The 23,031-nt window shown below is 40.9% G+C and overlaps 1 pseudogene; it reads left to right on the forward strand.

The window, feature by feature from the left end:
- Positions 1 to 22,135: 22,135 nt before the first annotated feature.
- Positions 22,136 to 22,202, forward strand: LOC142874190 (uncharacterized; annotated as a pseudogene).
- Positions 22,203 to 23,031: the final 829 nt, after the last annotated feature.

Here is a 23,031-nt window from a genome sequence, read left to right on the forward strand (position 1 = left end):
TGTCTTTTTGTTTGTTTGTTTTGTTTTTTTGAGACAGAGTCCCACTCTGTTTCCTGGGCTGGAGTGCCGTGGCGTCAGCCTAGCTCACAGCAACCTCAAACTCCTGGGCTCAAGAGATCCTCCTGCCTTAGCCTTCAGAGCAGCTGGGACTACAGGCATGCACCACCATGCCCGGCTAGTTTTTTTCTATATATTTTTAGTTGGCCAATTAATTTCTTTCTATTTTTAGTAGAGATGGGGTCTCACTCTTGCTCAGGTTGGTTTCTAACTCCTGGCCTCCAGTGATCCACCCGCCTCAGCCTACCATAGTGCTAAGATTACAGGTGTGAGCCACCACGCCTGGCCTCTGAATTGTCTTTGTATCTCAATGAGACACTCCATTTCTTGGGTGCTAATTACTGCCTATTGACTTAAATAATGCAATAAAAAGCTAGGCTGTCTTCTTTTGCTCTTGCTAATGCTGCTTCCAACACACCATGGTCATTCCTGGGGCATGGGGGAGTTCAACCTCCAACTCCTAGTCTGGAAGGACCAGGCCTAGCATTTATTAAGCAATTTCATTGCCAGGCATTATTCTAGATGCTTACCATGTAATAACTCACTTAATCACCATGACAAAAGTCACACTGCTAGAAAACAAGCCAGGATTTCAAATCCAAGTGGACTAATCTAGAACTGGTACTGCTGAACTTTCAATTAAACACCTTTACCTTTTCTGTTCTGTCCCCCTCCACGTGGGCACCTCTGCAGCCTTTGCCTCCTAACCTGCAGCACTTCTCCACTCACTGTTAGACTAAGGAGCCACTTTCAAGTTATCTCAGATGTTCCTCACTGCTCACAGTTGAAAGCAAAATGAAATGCAAGTATCCTGCCAGTATCTAGGTTGTCCACTTGCGTGGTACAGATGAGTCTCGTTTCCTTATCTCTGTCAAGCACATTTAGAGATGGGGGTTCACTTAGGCTTTTCTCTCCCCCTCATGAAAGATGTTTGGCCTGGATGCTCCTGGTAACAAACCAAAACCCAAACCTTCACAGCAAAGAGCTGTTGAAGAAAATTGAGGTGAGAGGTGTAAAGCAAACAGCACAAAAGCTATACCAGTCTGCCAATCTTCGCTACACAGTGTTAATTTATTGACATGATCTCTGGCACACTAAGTTATTGAATGTAACTGAAATAGTAATAAGCTCAAGTTTAAATTCATCATGCTAACTTATATTCTTTTACAATTCAATAATCACTGCCTATTTTCCCACCCTGCACAACCATCTTCACCAGTTTTATTCTTTCACTGAATCTATAACACAAAATAAACATAATTAATGTGGATTTGACACATCTCTTCTGCTGTCTGTATGAATAGACATAAATAGCCAAGAAAGCAGTAGTTAATTTATACAAAACCCTTTCAGGTTGAGTTTCCCAGAAATAGACTCTGACAGAAGTTAGCATGCAAGACCTTTAGTAGGGAGTGCTCATAAGATCAACACCCGAGGGAAGCAGGGTTAGGAAGCAGAAGTCCAGCCATGCCGTGAAAGCCCAGCAACGGCCTCAGCTGACCCACAAGGATGAAATTCAGGTTGATGGATCTTCAGAGTTGTTCAGAGCTGGGGATAGGGAGCCAGGCTTTTATACCCCCACACTTGTTAGTCATGGGCTGTAGGCTCATGACTGATCAAAGATCAGGCAGTTTTCTTTGAGTCCAGGCGATCACCAAAGGCATCTGAGGGCTGTCTTCCCACAGCTCTCCTGTCAGTTAGAGGAATAAATCTTTCATTCCCAAAGAGGGAGCTTGGGGAATCCCCAGTGCTAATATGGCTGCAGTGATCAAAGACTTAGATTACAACACTTAATATCTGGAATAATGGGAAAGTCTTATCAAGAAAGATGATTCAAACAAGCCCAAACTGCAAAGATTAAATTAAATACCTAAGTCTTCAATGCCCAGACATTGATGAGTACCCACAAGCATCAAGAACACCCAGGAAGACATAACCTAAATAAGGTACCAAACAAACTAAATAAGGTACCACTGGCCAATCCAGGAGAGATGGAGACAGGTGACCCTTCAGATGAAGAATTCAAAATAGAGGAAGCTAAATGGACTTCAAGAAAACACAAAGAAAGAATTCAGAAGCCTATTAGAGAAATTTAACAAAGAGATGGAAATTAAAAAAAAAAAAGCAGAAATTCTTGGAGCTTAAGAATTCAAATGACAGGCCGGGCCACGGTGGCTCATGCCTGTAATCCTAGCACTCTGGGAGGCCGAGGCGGGAGGATTGCTGGAGGTCAGGAGTTCAAAACCAGCCTGAGCAAGAGTGAGACCCTGTCTCTACTATCGATAGAAAGAAATTAATTGGCCAACTAATATATATAGAAAAAATTAGCCAGGCATGGTGGCGCATGCCTGTAGTCCCAGCTACTCAGGAGGCTGGGGCAGGAGGATTGCTTGAGCCCAGGAGTTTGAGGTTGCTGTGAGTGAGGCTGACGCCACGGCACTCACTCTAGCCTGGGCAACAAAGCGAGACTCTGTCTCAAAAAAAAAAACAAAAAACAAAAAAACAATCGATCTCATGGAGATGGAGACATACATATGGTTACCAGAGGGTGGAAAGGGTAGTGGGGAGGGTGAGATAAAGTGGGGATGGTTAATGGGTACAAAAAATAAAGGTTAGATAGTTAGATAGAATAAAGAATATTTGATAGCATAACAAAGTGACTATAATCAACAATAAGTTAGGGTATACTTAAAATAACTAAAAAAAAGTGGAATTGGAATGTTTCTAACAAAAAGAGATAATAAATGCCTGAGGTGATGGATACCCCAACTATCCTGATTTGATAAATTCACATTGTATGCCTGTATCAAAACATTACATGTATCCTATAAAGATATACAACTTCCAGCACTTTAAAGAGGAAATTAATAAGTAAGAAATTATAATAATTTAATTAAAAAAGAAAGTAAAAAATTTTTTAATTAAAATAAAAAAGGAAAAATAATGATATACAACTATTATGTACCTATAATAATTAAAAAGAAAAAAGGTTTAAAAAAACAGTGATAAACAGCAATAAGTTTTATTTTAATAAAATAAAACTTATTTCTCCCAAGAATGGAAAAATTATCAATTACATCACGAGTGTCAGAAGACTTTCTGATCCTTATCAAGTAGCTAGGATGCTTATTTAAATCCATTTCACACGGATTTATCAAGTTTGGGAGTTTCTTCTTTGCCCTTTCTTCAGGCCCCATAATACAGGTGCCAGGAATATGGGGAAGCTTTATCAAGTACCCTAGTTACTGTATGCAGTTGGTTGACAAGCCTCGATTTGCAGGCACTTTTGTCTACTCTTCCTTTTCCTTGATTTGATTTGGATAGAATTTAGTATGCCTCATCCCCTACAAAATGGATTCTTCTAGCTTTGGGCTCTCTAGCCTGATATTGCCATGTTACCACAGATTCCTATTCTCCAAATGTTAATCTCTTCCCTGGGATGCTCCCCGCCTCTCCCAGTTCCTCTTCCTGATATCTTCCTGCTAAATCTCCTTCATTCTATCTGTCCTGTGCAAAGATGAGATAAAAATGAAAATTTTAACCACAATGTCCCTCAAAGGAGGGTGGGACCTGGTAAATAAAGCCTTTTTGTTCTGCTAAACATTTGGATGGGTTTGGATATGCAAAAGTGGGCCTACTCCTTAGCTTGAAAGTGGACACCACTGAGAACTACTATGTTCTGTATGAAGAATAAGAATTTGCATTTGAGGGCTATATTCCAGGAAGGAGAGGGTGCTGAGATGACATGAGACCAGGATAGAGGAAGAGAAATAAGCTAGCTAATGTGCTGTTGAGCCCATATATGGGCAGAAAGCCAACAGAACAATTCCTAGGAAAAGGATTTTTAAGAAGCATCTGGTATCACATAGAAGTTCACATTGTTGTGCTGTAAATATCCCCACCCCATTCATCTCCCCAAATTTTAATCAAAGTCTGATAAAAACAAAAATACCCCATGTTAACAGATACATCTGTGGAGGTGGGTGGAGGGTGGAGGAAGTAGTGAGTATACATGAGTATACATCAATTGAGAAAGGTAATTTTGGGAGCAAAACCCCTTTAAAAAAGAGAGAGAGAGACAGAAAGGTAATGGAATTGGCCAGCAGATTCCCAAGGTGCAGAACCGGACAGCCTGTGTGAGAAATAGTAAGACAATCCAGTAATTGCCCGTGCTCAGTGGGAGCAGGAACACAGAGCCAGAGGTGCAACAACGCCAAGGAGAAGGATGAAGAAAGAAGAGACAGCCATAGCTAACACTTATAAGGTATGCTAGGATTTGTTCTAAATGCTTTGCTTTACACATGTAAGGGTGACCATCAGAATGTGATACATTCCCCACCACCTGCCTCCTTCCTCCCAGAGATTCATAGAAATCTTTGAACTTCTCATAGTAAGTAATTAGCATTCAAGCCAATCCTGTCTAGATCTCAGACATAGGAGACCTCAGCTATAGACCTTAAGCTTTAGCCCTTATTCCCAAAAATACTCTAAGGAAGGCTTAGTAATGAATGGTACATCACAGATTCTGTCTAGCTTCTAGCCCTGAATACGCCCTCAAACTCATCATTCGAACATACCTTTGTTGTAATTTTCAAGTGCATCATAATGATCATGTATATTTTATTTTATTATTATTATTATTTTGTAGAGAGAGGGGTCTTACAATGTTGCCCAGGCTGCTCTTGAACTTCCGGCCTCAAGTGATCCTCCCATCTCAGCCTCACAAGGTGCTAGGATTATAGATGTGAGCTACCACACCCAACCCGATCTTGTATATTTTAAAAGGAAAAAAAAATTTTTTAATAGAAAAAACTTACCAGTTAATCTGTTCCTTTGGGGATCTTGATCTTATATCATCTCTCTTGTCCCTGACTTTGACAGTTGCCAGCGACTTTCTGCTTTTCCTTAATCTCACTCTGGGGTGGCTTTGTTGTTTCCTAGTTTACTCTATGAAGTTTTATTCCTAGTCTAGTCAAATTTGAGCACATTGGGCCCCAAACTGGTCTTCCCTTTCTCTGGGACTTTCCACAATGAACTATACCCCCTTTCGTAATCACCCTTGAAGGGTTCATGGATGCGTTCTTCAATAAATAAGACAGCTCTTGGCTGCCCTCTTCTGGGATCGGGTCTCCAAGCCACCATTCCTGTTGGTCAGCAACCCTCAAGTCCCAGTGTCCCTGTGAGCTTGGACAGGTGGGATGATCACAGCTGTACATCTTGGCTTTCTTCTTCTACTGCTGCCGTAGGATCTGAGCAATGCTACTTTACCTATATGCATACTTTTTAATCCTTTAAATGTTTGAGTTATTTTACCTAAAAGGAAGATTTTGTAGAGGGTGGAAACAAAAAGAAATGCTGAAGCCTCTCAGATAAGAAAATCTTAAGTGGATTCAGTAAAAACAGATAACATTATCTGGCACAATCTCTTAAATTACCTCATCTAAAAATATTGCATGTAGGTTGCATGCCATAACCACTAATAAATATCTCAAAGGTTTTTAAAATTAACTAATTTTGTATTGAGGCAAAACATACATTTATAATTCACCATTACCTCAGAGTTTTTTTAAAAAATAATTTCTCATATTATTCTGGGATGGCTAATTTTTAAAGATTAAATTAAAATATGAAGAGCAGGAGAGTATGCAACATGCTTCTTAGACTTCCCGTTTCCACTTGGCCCCCATTGATGAAGACTTCAGGACCAGCGTCGACTATAGTTGACAGCCACAGATGAACGTGCACAGCAACTTTAGCCGACAGCTGTGATAGGACTTTTCTAACTTTTCATTAATCCAAATAAAATTGTGAACATTTAAAAATAACATAATGAAAACATATATGTATATGTTACCTATTCTGATTGACATTACAAGTAAAGCTGCCTGTAAAGTAAAACAAGCTTTCAGTGCTTTAAAGCTTTCCTCATCACACAAGAGCAAAACGGACTTGTGGTCAATGCACAGCACAAACTATCATGTGGACTATGAGTGCCGGCTGTGGGCAAGGTTTCGAGGCCAGTGAGCGTCATACCGAAGTGGTTATAATCATCGAAGAACACACGAAGAATACACACTGCCTCTATACACACACACACACATGCCCCTTTCCTTTGAGATATTACTAAGAATTAAATCACTTATGATCTACAGACTTTCAATTCCTTCTATTCTCAAGCCAAGAACATAGTTTTTTCCCACATTAAGAGCTCTCTTCTCATTTATATGGAAACCATTAATAAGGTTAGGGAAGCAAGGGGGCAAAACAGAAAGAAAAGAGGGGAATCAAAAGACTAGTGAGACAAATAGCCCTGGACATCTGAGTCACCAGCCTTGCTCCTCAGATCCACAAGCGAAGGGTTGCTATGTGAAAGCCAGACTGTGATTTCACTTCAACTTCCTGTATATCAGAATCATCACTCTCTGAGTATGTGTAATCCAGGTGTTGGTGACATCCTTTGCACTGACCCTTAACTGCTAGATTGATAAAACCAGCCAGGTTTATCAATCTGGAGAGATTTGTTTCATCTCTGGAAATCCAAAGTGAAGCCCTAAGCGATCACCTGCTGGACTGGCATCTTTGTCCTCCTCCCATCTCTTCCCTGTCTAGGTCCCTGTCTTATACAGCCAGAGAAGATGGTGTTGGCCAGGCACTTCCCATCTCAGGCAGCAAGACAACCTTGCACCCACTGACGGCAGCAGCTATGTCTCTCAAGGTGGTGAAACTAATACCTGAGTGTTTCTTAGACATGAGAAACCAAGAGAACCTGTGGCACGAATGGCTCAAGATGAAAGGGTGGGTCCAAGATATTAATTTTTGCATTTTCTCATTTTCAAGTTAGTCCCCATTGTCTAAATCATGCCCACTCTGCTTTTCAAAGTCAAGCAAGAGACAAGCTAAAGGGAGTTTTGGGTGCAGACTCACTGGATCATTGTCACAGCTCTCTGTTTCTTTTTGACTAGGAATGACATTCTTTTGACATAGGAATGACAGAGTATACTTTCTCCAAAGGGCAGGGTTTCATTTCAATTTCCTTATTAAAAGATCTTACTGATTTATTTTAAGTCTTTCCAGAAAAAACTATCCAGTGATTCATATCATGACTTCAACCAGTCTCTTAGCTGATAATCACATTCAGAACAGTTCTGGTGTTATATCTCTATCAGATAAGTTTTGTTAATGTGCAATTTTAACTCTTCAATAAATAAAATAGTTTATGATCTCCCCCTCCCCCCAAAAAGAAAAATTCTTATACATGCTGATGGGAGTGTAAAATTATATAACTACTTTGAAAATGTGTGAGGCCGGGCGAGGTGGCTCACGCCTGTAATCCTAGCACTCTGGGAGGCCGAGGCGGGTGGATTGCTCGAGGTCAGGAGTTCGAAACCACCCTGAGTGAGACCCTGTCTCTACTATAAAGAGAAAGAAATTAATTGGCCAACTAATATATATAGAAAAAATCAGCCGGGCATGGTGGCGCATGCCTGTAGTCCCAGCTACTTGGGAGGCTGAGGCAGTAGGATCGCTTGAGCCCAGGAGTTTAAGGTTGCTGTGAGCTAGGCTGACGCCATGGCACTCACTCTAGCCTGGGCAAAAAAGCGAGACTCTGTCTCAAAAAAAAAAAAAAAAAAAAAAAAAAAGAAAATGTGTGGCAGTTTCTATAAAAGTAAAATACTAATATATGCTATCCTATGACCCAGCATCTCCACTCCTAAGTACTTACTCAAGAGAAATTAAAACATATATCCAGGGCCGGGTGCGGTGGCTCACGCCTGTAATCCTAGCACTCTGGGAGGCCGAGGCGGGTGGATTGCTCGAGGTCAGGAGTTCGAAACCAGCCTGAGCAAGAGCAAGACACTGACCCCGTCTCTACTATAAATAGAAAGAAATTAATTGGCCAACTAATATATATATAGAAAAAATTAGCCGGGCATGGTAGCGCATGCCTGTAGTCCCAGCTACTTGGGAGGCTGAGGCAGGAGGATTGCTTGAGCCCAGGAGTTTGAGGTTGCCATGAGCTAGGCTGACGCCAGGGCACTCACTCTAGCCTGGGCAACAAAGTGAGACTCTGTCTCAAAAAAAATAAAACATATATCCACAAAAACATATATCCACAAAAATACTTGTAAAAGAATGTCATGGAGTTTAATTTACAATATTTTCAAACTAGAAAACACTCAAATATCCATCAACACTGAGTGGAAAAACAAATTCTGACATATTCACATAATGGAATATCAGCAATGATAAAAAATGAGTATCTGCAACAACATGAATTAATCTCAAAAACATGCAGAGCAGACACAAAAGAATACACATCGTTTGACTCCATTTACATAAAGTTCTAGAAAAGGCAAATAGGCAAAACTCTTCCAGGGGACTAGAAGTCAGAATAGTGGCAAATGTTGGTGGGGAGGCTGGTGGCTACTGATGGGAATGGACATGAGAGAACTTTCTGGAATGATGGAAATATTCTATTTCATGTGTGGGGACCCACTCAGAACCCTTGGCATAAAGATTATTTTAAACTGGAGACATTTGAGGTTTAGCAGATATAGAAAGAAGCATTCTTGGAGCTTGCCTTATCTGAGTAAAAGCAGAAACTTCTAAGAAATGACATCAATTTCCTCTTCAGGGTTGTTTCTACTCCTAGGAAAGAGACTAAGAGTAAACCTACCATAAATCCCCTCTCCAGGGGATTTTTATGGCTCTGAAAAGGACAGAAAGACCACTCGTATCTGTATAGACAAACATCACCACAAAGTTTCTCTCTCATTTGTTCTCTTAAAAACCCATTAGTCTGAGCAAGATGAATTTTCAGAGCAAAAAAAAAAACAAAAAGTAAGAATTAAAAAAATAATGTAAAAAAAAAACCCATTTGTCTTTCCCAAAGAAATCTATTTCTTCTTCCCATAAAAGCTGTTTCTCCCACATCACGTTCCCCTGCTAAATTAGGAAGAGAAGCATTCAGCTTTCATCACTTAAGGAGCCACCTATTTCTTTTGTGGACTCCTATGTGCATGTGGAATAAACTTTTTTTCTTCTGTTAATGTCTTTCATCAGTTTAATTTTCAGGCCCCAGGTACTGGACCTAAGAGTGTAGAGGAAAACATTTTTCCTCACCTATACATGATTAGGTAGTGGTTACATGGGTATATACATAGTAAAAAGCCACTGAGCTATAAATTTGAGAGCTGTGCATTTTATTAAATGTCAATTATAACTCAATTTAAACTAAAGAGATAGAAGAGATAAAGAAAAGGAGATTAGAAAATCAAATAATGAGAGATGTAAAGAAGAGAGCCACCAGTTAGAGAATGTCTAACCTCAATCCATAATGCTATTAAATACCTACTATAGACTGAATGTTTGTCTCCCCACACCCCCCAAAAATTAGTGTGTTCAAACCTAATTCGAGTTGGCTTCATGGATTTGCAACCTGTAGAGTAGCACAAAGTCCTGCACCTAGAAGGGCATCACATTTGGTTTAATGCTCTGCTAACACAGTCTTAACATTCTTAACAGTTTTATTTATTGTCAATGGGATGATGAAGCACATGCGGGAGCAGAGGTGATGTGGCCAAGATATGGGTGCACTGTTCATTTTGGCCCCATTTGCATATGCCATTTGCCATGCCCATGAGCATAGAATTTCCACGGACCTACAAGGCATGGGAGTCCACAAGACCCAAAGCAAGTCCAAGGTAGCACATTACATCTACGGCTGAGTAAGGAGTGGAGCCCTGACAGCCCCCAGGCCATGCTTTCTGTTTGAACCAGAATTGGTTTCCAAAATAGAAAAAAGGCAGTGATGTTTTAAGAAACATGAACCACCAAGAAACCTTATCATAGCCTTTCCTACCCATATTAAGCCCCTCTATTAGCCATGTGAAATGATGACATAGAAGGAAAGGAAAATATAGGGCAACTGACTTTTCCTTTCTTTTCAATCCTTCCTTACTCATTGGAAAGGTGAATAGAATAGAATTAGAGGCTGGGCATGATGGTCCACGCCTGTAATCCTAGCACTCTGGGAGGCCCAGGCGGGAGGATCGCTCAAGGTCAGGAGTTTGAAACCAGCCTGAGCAAGAACGAGACCCCGTCTCTACTAAAAAAATAGAAAGAAATTATCTGGACAACTAAAAATATATAGAAAAAATTAACCGGGCATGGTGGCTCGTGCCTACAGTCCCAGCTTTACTTGGGAGGCTGAGGCAGGAAGATCACTTGAGCCCAGGAGTTTGAGGTTGCTGGTTGCTGTGAGCTAGACTGATGCTATGGCACTCTAGCCCAGGCAACAGAGTGAGACTCTGTCTCAAAAAAAAAAAGGAAAGAACAGAATTAGAAAGGTAGAGCCTGTTGATAGAATGCATACCTATCAAGAAGTGGAATAAAAGCAGATGAGCTGGCCCTGTGCAGTATTTCCATTGCTTTTGTAAGAACAAAATACATATGCAGATACAAAATACAATGAAATATAAATTGTGTAATTTTGGTGATTTCCATATAAATTAAATGCTCTCATATTTGCATTTAAAACTGACATTGCATTATATAGAGAGGAATAGGAAAATTCATGCTAATAATTTCTAATTTTAATTTTTCTTTACTTAGAATGAGAACATACCATGACAAGTCAAGAAAGAACTTTATATTTTGGTGCTTTTAAAATTAATTTTTTCCTGCTTTTTGAACCAGGAGTTCTATATTTTCATCTTGCAATGGGACTCCTAAATGATGCAGTCTGGGTTGGTTGTCTAAAATTGAAGCTTTCAGAGTGTGTATTTGGGAAAGAGGGCAGCAATGAGGAAATAGGGAGATGGGGTGGGACGGGCACCCAGGGGCTCCTCTTGACCTTCTAGACCTCATAGTGTTCTGGCTGCCACAGGGACTCATCCTGAATTAGGAGAGTCAGGGAGAACAAGCAGAGGCAAGGGAAGACAGGTGATAGAGAGCAGTTCGATGTTGAGGGTTGCATTGTGTATTGTTTCTTCCAGTATCTTCTTTTTTTTTTGAGACAGAGTCCCACTCTATCACCTGGGCTAGAGTGCCGTGGCATCAGCCTACCTCACAGCAACCTCAAACTCCTGGGATCAAGCAATCCTACTCTCTCAGCCTCCCGAGTAGCTGGGACTACGGATGAGTGCTGCCACACCCAGCTAATTTTTTCTATTTTTAGTAGAGACAGGGTCTCGGGGTCTCACTTTTGCTCAGGCTGGTCTTGAACTCCTGAGCTCAAGTAATCCTCCCACCTCAGCCTCCCAGAATGCTAGGATTACAGGTGTGAGCCACCATGCCCAGCTTCCAATATCTTCTGACCCAGGTTTACAAGATGATGGCTCCAAGTGAGATGTAATGAGAAGCTAAAAGAGCGGTTCAGAAAAGTCCCACAACACAGGGACTGTGGTAAGAGACAGGCGGCATGGTCTAAGGCTGAGGGCTAATACCACTGCTGACACTGGTGGAGCAAGAGGCCAGGTGGATCTTTCTCCTTTCCAGAGTAGGCTGTTACTTATTATAATAATAATAATCATCATCTATTATAGATCCTCCAGGGTGTTGATAAAAGGAGTAACTTTGGTATGAAGGCTGCAACAGAGCCCAAAGTCAGTTCATTTCATTGGGAGCCACAGGGACATCCAAAGGCAAGGAAGCCCCCCTATAACTTAGAGGAGAACTCTAGCACTCACCTATGGAGGTTTTAAGACACAGTCCCAAATGCTTTGGCACTCCTCCCATTCAGAGGTTGAATCCACCTCCCCTACTATGAATCTGGCCTCTGGGTTTGCTTGACCAGTAGACTACCGCAAAAGCGATGCTACAGCAGTTTCCAGCCCCACACATTATGACACTGATGGACTCCACTTCCTGTGTCATTGGCATGCTGGTCCTTGGAACCCATCTGTTATGCCATGAGGAAGTCAGAGCAGTTTGTGGAGAGACCTACTTGGAAAGGAATCATGTCCCCCAGTCTTCATCCCTGGATGACTTCTCAGCAAGTCTGTACCAACTCATCAGCCATATGGGTGAGCCATCGTGGATGTGGATTTTATATCCCACAGCTGAGCTGCCCCAGTTGATGCTGCATGAAGCAGAGCTGAGCCTTCCCTGCTAAACCCTACTCAGATTGAAGGCTTGTGAGCTAAATAAATAATTATGGTTGCTTAAAGCCAGAGTTTGGCATGGATTGTTATGAGGGAATAGATAACTGATACATTTCCTTGACTCCTATTGGGGGAAAGGCAGGCTTGATATGGGGCTGGAGTTCTGACATTTCTACCCATGGGAGGTCAGTAAAGTATAGTGGTTAGGCACCTAGACCCTGGAGTTAGACTGTCCTGGTTAATAAGCCTGGTTCCATCACCTACCAGTTGCATGACTGTAGTTTCCTCATCTCATAAAATAGGAAAATAATGATAATAACATCCCTTGCACATTGTTGTCAAGGTTAAATAAGTTATCTTATCTAAGGTGCTTAGCATATTTGGCACATAGGAGGCTCTATATTGTTATTTTCAAAGCAAAAGTATCACCATCTTTTCAAGTTGTCCCTTACCTATGATTTTACTCTCTTTAGAGTAGCTGAACTTGAAAAAATACTATTTTACTTTTTAGACATTTAATAATTACATCTGTCTTCAGATTCCATTATCAGCCTGCCTTTGTACATTCTATAAGACAATGTTTTACTTTCTTTATAATCAGAACAAAATTTAAAGAAAGTCAGCTACACAAAAGTTATAGAGATGCAGCTCTTGCTGAAAAGTCTCATCAGATGGAATTGAGGCTATCAGGTTGGGACATGATCCCATGCATCCATTCTATAACATATATTAATTTTGTATTGTTTTGTTAATTTTAAATGTTATAAGCCAGGCACAGTGGCTCATGCCTGTAATGCTAGTACCCTGGAAGGCCAAGTCAGAGGACTGCTTAAGTTCAGGAGTTTGAGGCCAGCCTGAGCAAGAGTAAGACCGCCCCCCCCCCTCCACCAAAAAATAGAAAAAATTAGCTAGGCATGGTGGAATGTGCCTATCTATAGTCCCAGCTACTTGGAGGACTGGAGCAGGAAGATTGCTTGAGCCCAGGAGTTTGAGGTTTCAGTGAGCTATGATGACACCACTGCACTTTAGCTGGGGCAACAGGGCGAGGCTCTGTCTCAAAAAAAAAAAAAAAAAAAGAGAGAGAGCCAGAGAGAGGAATCTGAAAGCAGAGGAAAACATTTGTCTAAATAAAAAATTATAATGCATTTAGTTTAAAGATCTAATTGGCTTTTATTTGTGATTCTAGACTCAGGCAATACCTCATTATATAAAATAGAATGAGTGTTCAAAAGAGCTGATTAGTGGAGGCTGGTCTTAAAGGGAAAAAAAGGAAAATAGAAGCAAAGAAAAAAAGCAGATTGGTCATTTCAAAGTTACTTTCCTTGTAAAGGTTAAAGTAGAGGGGATTTCCTTATTATGCCAAAACTGGCCTGTTTGGGGATTTAACTATTCTCGCTCTCCCACCTGATTTCTCAGAAGGCCAGATAAACAACTTAGTTTTGGCTTAGTGGCATAGAACTTCAGCGTGAGTGACTCCATTTTGGTTTGGTCTGTTGGGTCTAGTGCAGGAGCTCCGTCCAAACCAATGGCTGCCTATGAATTTTATCTCACACATGGAATGTGAAAAAAAGTGATATCGGATCCTTCAAAATAAGTCAGGTGCCATAAAAGGATACTTGGTACAGAGGCAGAAAAGTAAAATTGTAAGACAATCTGAACATTACGACACAATGATTATAACATATGCCACACTTTTAATTCCACAAGAACATGTTTCAGAATTTTGCCATTCTGATTAGCAGAACCATTCACTTCATCTACACTCATCTCATAAAACAATTTTATTTTTCTTTGGGTCTATAGGTGGCAGAACACTTTTTGTCAATTTATTTCTTCACCTACTTTATTAGTAATGAAGTTATCTCTCCAGGCATTTCTTTCTTTCTTTTAGAGACAGGGTCTCACTATTTTGCCCAGGCTGGCCTCAAACTCCTGGCCTCAAGCTATCCTCCCACCTCAGCCTCCCACCTCAGCCTCCTGAGACTCTGGGATTACAATCCTGAGCCACTGAACTGGCTCTCCAGAGTAAATAAATTTCTGTCAGTTTATTTACTCTGACCCAAGTGGAACTTTTGGGAGACTTAACGCTACACTTTTGGTTCTTTCTAGATGGAGGCAATGACATGGAGATTTCACCGGAAGGAGAAAGGGTTCAAATAGTGATTTGGCCACCCAGCTTTCAGCAGAGGCAGCTGGAAGCTAGGTTCCTGAGGCAGGAACCCCACAAATGCAGGACCACCTTCCCCCCATCAGTGCTTGTCCAACTTCCAAGCCCAGATACTGCCAGCAGTCAGCAACACTGTCCTAATACAGGATAGAGACAGTTGAGGGTGGGTTGGTTTGGATTTAAAATACTCTGCTGGCTGATGAGTGACCCATGCCTGTAATCCCAGTGACTGGAGAGGCTGAGGCAGGAGGATTGCTTGAACCCAGGAGTTCCAGGCTACAGTGAGTTATGATCATACCACTGTACTCCAGCGTGAGTGACAGAGTGAGACTCTGTCTCTAAAAAATATTAAAAATAATAAAATAAAATACTATGCCATTTTCCCTCTCCCCAAATCTTATTCTCTAGAGACTAGACTCAGCCAGATTGGGATTCCCTGCTTGACATTAAAACTTTTTCTTTCAGCACTCTACCTCTGGTCTCTTGTTTTTCTTGCGGAACAGGGTGTAAGGATGCATGCTGATTTGGAAAGTCGTTTTGGCAAGTGGGAGAGGCAAAGAAATGGAAGGGTGAGGATCAGTGCTGAGGGAAGTGGGAGAAACTGCCTCAACTACACAGATCCATGAAAGCTGAAATTGGAGACTGTAAATGTATAATGGGGCGAATCAGCATGCTTCTGGGATTTTCTACAGAAAGTCCCCAAATGTAGAGCAATAAACGTCTGAAAACAAAATCACCATCAAGGAATGGTTGAGAACAGTCATGTATAATAATGAGCATGTCCCCGGTGTTCTAGTGGCTAGGAGAAAAAATGAGCATGGGAATAACTTGGGAGTTTTAGAACATCCAAAATGCAATCAAGATTTGGTTTCAAGAGATAATCAAATGTAGTGATCTTCTCAATTCATGAGTATTTCTAAAAGAAAAATACTGTAAGCAGAGTTCTCTTCAGTGCAGGAATTCCCCTGAAGTGAGGAAAGGTAGGAGGAAGGGGAAGGCACAGGCGGGGAGTTTAGAAGGCCTGAGAGAGAAGTGGTGTGGATGATCACATAGACCGGCCTGTGCTGAATAACAGGATCCTCTCCTGAGGGTAATCTGGAAATTTGTGAGGGTGGGTTTGATTGTTACAAAGATAGCATTTAGTGAATTTAAATTTAGTCAGCCTAACTTTGTTTAACATATAAACACTAAGTATTTCTGGCATGGCTTTAATGTAAACTGAATTTTCTAAAAATGCAATTGCTGAATAAACTGAAGAATTGTACTTCCTTTTACGGGAAACTTTAGGAAGAAATATTCAGAACTTCAGAAAATAATACCACCAATACATGTGAGCTAATTTTATTTAAGTCAATATAATATACCTGGGGCCAAGCACGGTGGCTGTAATCTTAGCACTCTGGGAGGCTGAGGTGGGCGGATCACTCAAGGTCAGGAGTTCGAAATCAGCCTGAGCAAGAGACCTTGTCTCTACTAAAAATAGCAAGAAATTAATTGACCAACTACAAATATATTTACAAAAAATTAGCCAAGCATGGTGGTGCATGCCTGTAGTCCCAGCTACTTGGGAGGCTGAGGCAGAAGGATCATCTGAGCCCAGGCGTTTGAGGTTGCTGTGAGCTAGGCTGACGCCACGGCACTCTAGTACAGGCAACAGAGCGAGACTGTGACTCAAAAAAAAAAAATTATATATATATATATAATTTTATATATATATTTTATATATATATATACCTGTTTTTTTCCACATTTGTAGCTTTTCAGCCAATGATTCCATGTGTGGGTACAGATGTATAACTATGCCATTATGCATTCCATTATGCATAACCATGACTAAGCATTTACACAATGAACCATGTGTTTTATTATTAATTACTTCCAGTTTATTTATTACAGTAAAGGGGACAACACAAAATATTTACCATTTAAAGAAAAGACAGGTGTTACATCTATAGTTAGACCTGTAAGGCTGGTGGCAGGGGCCCCCTCCCCTCCCTAGATGGAAAAAGAAAACGCTTAGTGACCTGACCTGCCAAGGACAAACTGCCAGGCCCCACTGAAAGGAACCACACCCAGATCTCCACCTGGATTCGCTCCAGGATTCCACAAATACCTCCAGCCCCTCCTATTTCTCCACGACCATCCAAGGTCACAATAGAGAATCCCAGCTCTTCCCACCACAAGTCCCTAGCCCCGCCCAAAAGGGTATAAAAGGCCTCAGCCCCTTCAAACTGCGGCGACTTCTGGGGCCCCCCCTCTCTTTGGACCCCAGAACCTCGTCCACGAGTATATAATAAAGCCACGTGGTTTGGCCCCAACTCTCTCTCTCTCTCTCTCTCTCTGTCTTTTCTTCTCACCGCCGCCGAAAAACCTTACAAGACCCACTGGTCTAGCATAAGAGCTTTTCATTTTGGGATGAATAGACTCCTTTCAGGATAGGATGAAAATCAGGAACCCTCCCATCTACACCAAAAGCATGAACCTTTGCATAAGCAGCCTCTGCTTTAATATATGCAAGTGAGCTCACACTTAGTGGGGATATTTGGAAGATAAGGTAATGGAGGTGGTTGTATGAGTAAATAAGTGAGATTTGGTAGGGTACAAACAGAAAATACTTTATTCCTTCCCAGTCCTGTACATTCCAGCTCTCTCTGTAGAACGGTTCTTATCTGTTTCAGGACAAAATCTTGGGGGATGTTCCATGGTATTTTTACTGTCACTTTCAGGTAACAAAAAGACCAGTCAGGTCAAATAATCGATAATATAGTCCAAGCTCTCACCAATTCAAGTTCTCCCCTTCCTCTAACTCAAATATATTTCGGGTTATAAGGCTTTGCTGGGGGAAGGGCACGGTCAGTTCCTAACATATTTTCTACCCTTCCCTCCCAATTTCAAGACTGCATTGGTTCCTCATGTTTTATTGGTGGGAAGGGGACAGAGAGGTCTTACACAGTTACAACCTAATATTGGTGCCCTCTAGATTGAACAGATTCCGAATGCTGATTCTCTCCCATAGAATGCTTTTCTAGATACCTCCTGACTTTGAGAATTTTTTTTCCTTTTTTCTTTTTTTTGTAAAGACAGGGTCTCATTATGTTGCCCAGACTGGAGTGCAGTGGCTATTCACAGGTGCAATCATAGCACACTACAGCCTGGAACTGCAAGCCTCCTACCTCAGCCTCCTGAGTAGCTGAGACTACAGGTGTGTTCCACAACGCCTGGCCAATTTGAGAATTTCTAATGTTAACCTTTTTTTGTAGCAATGTTTCCTCTAGCTGTCTGTGTGTGGTCTTCCCTTGGTTCCTGGTTTCCAGGAGTTTCCAGCAACCCATCTCTCTACTGGAGTCACCACACACTTCCAAGTGGTCTTCTTGGGCCAAATTTATCTCACTTCATTGAAGCCACATGGGTAATGTGCATCCTCTACCCCACCAACCTTCAGGTACAGGCCATTCCCACACAGTTCCATCACTTAGCTCTTCTGTCAAAAAAAGCAGGTTACTACAACCTTGAGAATTTCCGGCCTGAGTCAGATGCCTTGTGTCTTGCAAGCTCCAGGCACAAATGTCAACCTCTTTGAGTTGTTCTTTTAAAGCTCTCTTCCTGGCTGGGCACGGTGGCTCACGCCTATAATCCTAGCACTCTGGGAGGCTGAGGCGGGCGGATTGCTTGAGGTCAGGAGTTCAAAACCAGCCTGAGCAAGAGCAAGACCCTGACCCCGTCTCTACTATAAATAGAAAGAAATTAATTGGCCAACTAATATATATATATATAGAAAAAATTAGCCGGGCATGGTGACACATGCCTGTAGTCCCAGCTACTTGGGAGGCCGAGGCAGGAGGATTGCTTGAGCCCTGGAGATTGAGGTTGCTGTGAGCTAGGCTGATGCCACGGCACTCTAGCCCAGGGAACAGACTGAGACTTTGTCTCAAAAAAAAAAAAAAGCTCTCTTCCTTGGCTTAAGGAGAGACTAAGCACTGTCCTCCCCTTGCCCACTGCTCAGGGTGTTAGGTAGTGGGGAGAACATCAGCACAATAATACAATGGGTGATTGAATAGGTGATTGATATTCATTTCTGTTTCCTTTCTAGAATCAAATTTTGAGTTTTATAAATATGGATGAGGCCATGGAGTATCTTAGTCACTCTTGTATCCTCAGCAGTTAGCTCAGTTCCTAGGTCAGAGTAGGTTGTATAGGACTAATTGGTTAATGGATGAATAACTGTGCCATTAACAAGTCTTCTGCATGTAAGTTGAAGCAAAGAACAACATAGAAAATCCCAAATAAGGTTATTTTCCTGTTTTCGTTTCTCTCTCTCTTATCTCTAATTTTATTTTCTCATTCCAATTCTACTTTTCTCTCAATTCTCTGATTCACCATTTTCCCTCAAAGTGATTGCCTTCTTTCACCAAATCTCTTTACATTTCTAGAAGGTTAGCTGAATTCATCCTTTGCAGTAGAAAAGAATGCTAACCGCAAGGACACTTCTCAGATTCCGTTTCATTCTGCTGAAGTGAAAAGAACTTCTGCACTGGATGATAGGCCTGGATTGCTTCCTTTTTAATTTATTTTCCACAAAAGGGATCCTGCTTGAAAGGGAAACTTATTTATAGATAGAATAAATGACTTTGATTCTTCTTTGGGCTAGCCATGCTGTTGACACAAAAAGAAAGAAAAATGCCAGAATTGTTACACTTGCCTTAGGGGTTTTTTCAGATGACCAGTTCCTTCACCAGAAGTTGAAGATCTTCCTCAATAGACCTTGGATATCATGGAGGAAAGAAAACATTGCATTGTATCAATCACCTCACAGGACAAAGGCTCTGAATTCATACGTATTCCTTAGAATGAAAGTGACAAAAAGTGACAGAAATCCAATACAAACTAGTAAAGCAGTAAAGGGTATTTATTTGCTTGTATAACTGTGAAGTCCAGAAATAGTCACTGCTTCAAGAAGAACTAGATATACTGATGGAAAATGGCTGAAAAAAAAAAAAAGAAGAAGAAGAAGAAGAAGAACTAGATATAAGGACTAAAACAATGTTAGGCCTCTGATTATGCTTGTCTCTGTCTGAGAGCTATGTTACAGGCAGAATGGAAATTCCTGATCTTTTCCCACTGGAAATTCCAGATTTACATCTCACTTTTAGTAACTCCAGTAAAAAAATAATACCTTCTCAATAGCATCTGTGACAAAGTCCCAGAAAAGGTTCTGATTGGTCTAGTATGAAACACATGCCCCCAAATTAACACTGTGACCATGGAGATAGTGTATTTCCATTAGGCAGGTCTAATACACATGTCTACATCTGGAACTGGAGTGGGATGGAGGAAACGGGTAGTCAAGTGGGGTCAGTCCCACTCATACTACACAGAATGGGTTCCCTCCAGAAACAGGTGTTCTGTTATTATAAGAGGGAGAGAAGTGCCAGTCAGCCGCCCAAAAGCTGTAAAAAACGTCTCCACTTTAAACTTCCTTCAAGTTTGAGGATTTAAAAGATAGTAATCCCTCAAACTACTCTATTATTCTAATATTTAATAAATTCCTTTCTGTCAGAAATCATCTCTTTAACTCTGATCAAAATCACCAATGCGCTGATTTACAAGCACATTTCCTTTGGTTGTAATCGTGACAGAGATATCAAAGAGTTGTGACAAACTTTGCTTTAGTAACCTTATGGCTTGGAAAGAGAAAACTAGAAAAGAAAAAAAATAATAATAATAATACCAAGGAGGAAGGACACAAATAACTCAGGTAAGGTAGCCGTAAAAATGAAGTGTGGTTCTGACTGAGGCAATCGGTAGCCTTAGCTGTCACTGGCTAAACACTGGCGATGTGGGACAGAGACTTCCACAGTAACACTGAGTAATGCTGATGTGCAAAGGAGGCAGCCCTTAATCACTCACTGGAACGAGAAACCAGGGTTAGGAAATCCACAGATAATCCAAGCATTTCATTTTCATCATGTTTCCAGCTCCTTTGATAAGCACTAAAAATATTTGATTTGAGTTTCAATTCCTGTTCTTTTGCCTGTCAATTTTGAAACAGAAGTGGTAATAAAAATGGAAACATCTGAAAGTATGGTAGTATGAGACAAAACAAAAGAAAATCCAAGAACCTTTATTGTTCACCAAATGACTCACTGCTGAAAAAACACCAGGGTGTATACATGGGGGAAGGGGAGGTGATTGTAAAAACCTTTAAATAAAGTGGGGATTTGGTGATCGATAGGTTATTTGATATGTAACTAGGTAGTAATGCCATGTCCAGATTTACATATAAGAATGTTTATTGGGCCAGGTGCAGTGGCTCACACCTGTAATCCTAGCACTCTGGGAGGCCAAGGCAGGAGGATTGCTTGAGCTCAGGAATTTGAGATCAGCCTGAGCAAAGAATGAGACCCCGACTCTACTAAAAATAGAAAAAATTAGCCAGGTGTGGTGGACAATGCTATTGGGGGGGGGCTGAGGCAGGAGGATCGCTTGAGCCCAGGAGTCTGAGGTTGCTGTGAGCTAGGCTGACACCACGGCACTCTAGCCCTCTAGCCCAGGCAACAGAGTGAGACTCTGTCTCAAAAAAATAAAATAAAGAAGAATGTTTATCACAGTATTAGCTTTAATTGCAAAAAATTAAAAACAACCTAAATATCCATTGATGTGGGATCAATTGTTTAAATAAATCATGTGCTATGTATAGTAAAACTGTACTATGAATTGTGAACTGTGAACTGTACTATTCCAAGTGATAATGTAGATTTACAATCTTTGACCTGAAAAGGTAGTAACAGTATATTGCTAAGTAAAAAAAAAAATTATTAAAAATGATTAGACTATAATCTCAATTTTATAAAGTATTACCCACCTAGATGAGGATTTCTCAACCTTATACTATTAACAGTTTGGGCCAGATAATTTTTTGCAGTGCTGAACATTATAGGATGTTTAGCAGCATCATTGGTCTCTTTTCACCATTATATACACAGTTGGACAATCAAAAGTGCCTCTAGACATTACCAAACGTCTTGTGGGGGGCAAAATTACCCATGTTGAGACCACTTATTTAGATGTATATAGCCAATCAGTAACCTTAGCTATCCTTGGGATAATGAAATCTTCCAGATTCCAGGCTCAACTTTTTTCAATTCATCCTCCAATTTATTTCCAGAATATTCTTATTAAATGTAAATCTGATCATGTCATTTTCCATTTACATAAACCACAGGCTCCTTCTCTTGTATAGGAAAAAGTCAAAATTACTTTGAATAGCATAAAGATCCTTTTAGATCAAGACCTCACTCACTCTGTTTTACCTTCCAATCTTTTTTGATCATCATCCCTGTTGTAAACTACAGGGTATCCCATAAGTCTCCATACAAAGAAAAATTTTATTTTATTTTTTTATTTTTTAATTTTTTTAATTTTTTTTTTTTTTTTTTTTGAGACAGAGTCTCGAAGCCTAGCTCACAGTAACCTCAATCTCCTGGGCTCAAGCAATCCTGCTGCCTCAGCCTCCCGAGTAGCTGGGACTACAGGCATGCACCACCATGCCCGGCTAATTTTTTCTCTATATATTAGTTGGCCAATTAATTTCTTTCTATTTATAGTGGAGACAGGGTCTCGCTCTTGCTCAGGCTGGTTTCGAACTCCTGACCTTGAGCAATCCGCCTGCCTCGGCCTCCCAGAGTGCTAGGATTTATTTTTTATTTTTGGGGCTCCAAGTCTCAGAGCACCAATACGGCGGCCTCTAAGACCAAAAGAAAAATTTTATAAAATCTTGTAATGAATATTTTGTAAATAAAGATACATTTAGTGTCACAGCTCTTTTAGAATTTGTCTAGCAGGTTTTCTGGTTCTCATCTACCAGAAGCACCCCCCCCCCCCCGAAAAAAGGTACATTAGCTACAATATCCCATTTTCCCTATGTATTGTGACTTTTGGGACATCCTGTATTATTATTGTGTCTCTCTTTTATTTTTTGTTCTTTCTCTCTGGACTCAACCTCTCATTGCTGCTCTTTCCTCCAAACCTTTTCATTGTATCTTTTTTGTTTTTGTTTTTGTTTTGTTTGGGATTTTTTTGAGACAGAGTCTCACTTTGTTGCCCAGGCTAGAATGAGTGCCGTGGCGTCAGCCTAGCTCACAGCAACCTCAAACTCCTGGGCTCAAGCGACCCTCCTGCCTCAGCCTCCGGAGTAGCTGGGACTACAGACATGTGCCACCATGCCCAGCTAATTTTTTGTATATATATTAGTTGGCCAATTAATTTCTTTCTATTTATAGTAGAGATGGGGTCTTGCTTTTGCTCAGGCTGGTTTCCACCTCCTGACCTCTAGCAATCCGCCCGCCTTGACCTCCTAGAGTGCTAGGATTACAGGCGTGAGCCACCGCACCGGGCCTCCTTTGTATCTTTTGGAATCTTAGTTTTGTGGGCCATAACGAAGGGATGACTCAACAGTGTAACTTTTGTGAGCCAATGATAAGCATCAAATAAGGGCAAAGGTCTCTCAGCAGATTCCAACATTGATAGGTGACTTGAAACCTTGCCTTTCCCTGACTCCTTAGCACTACACAAGCTACCCCTCTCCAAAGGAGACACAACTGGAGGCAAGGTGGAAACCTAAGTTGATTGAAGTTAACGCTGGAATTTAGAGCTTATTGTGGAAATTTACCTGAGTTTTATTTCTTGCCCACATGAGTTTTTGGT

Source organism: Microcebus murinus, chromosome 11 (assembly GCF_040939455.1).
Source record: "Microcebus murinus isolate Inina chromosome 11, M.murinus_Inina_mat1.0, whole genome shotgun sequence".
NCBI lineage: Eukaryota > Metazoa > Chordata > Mammalia > Primates > Cheirogaleidae > Microcebus > Microcebus murinus.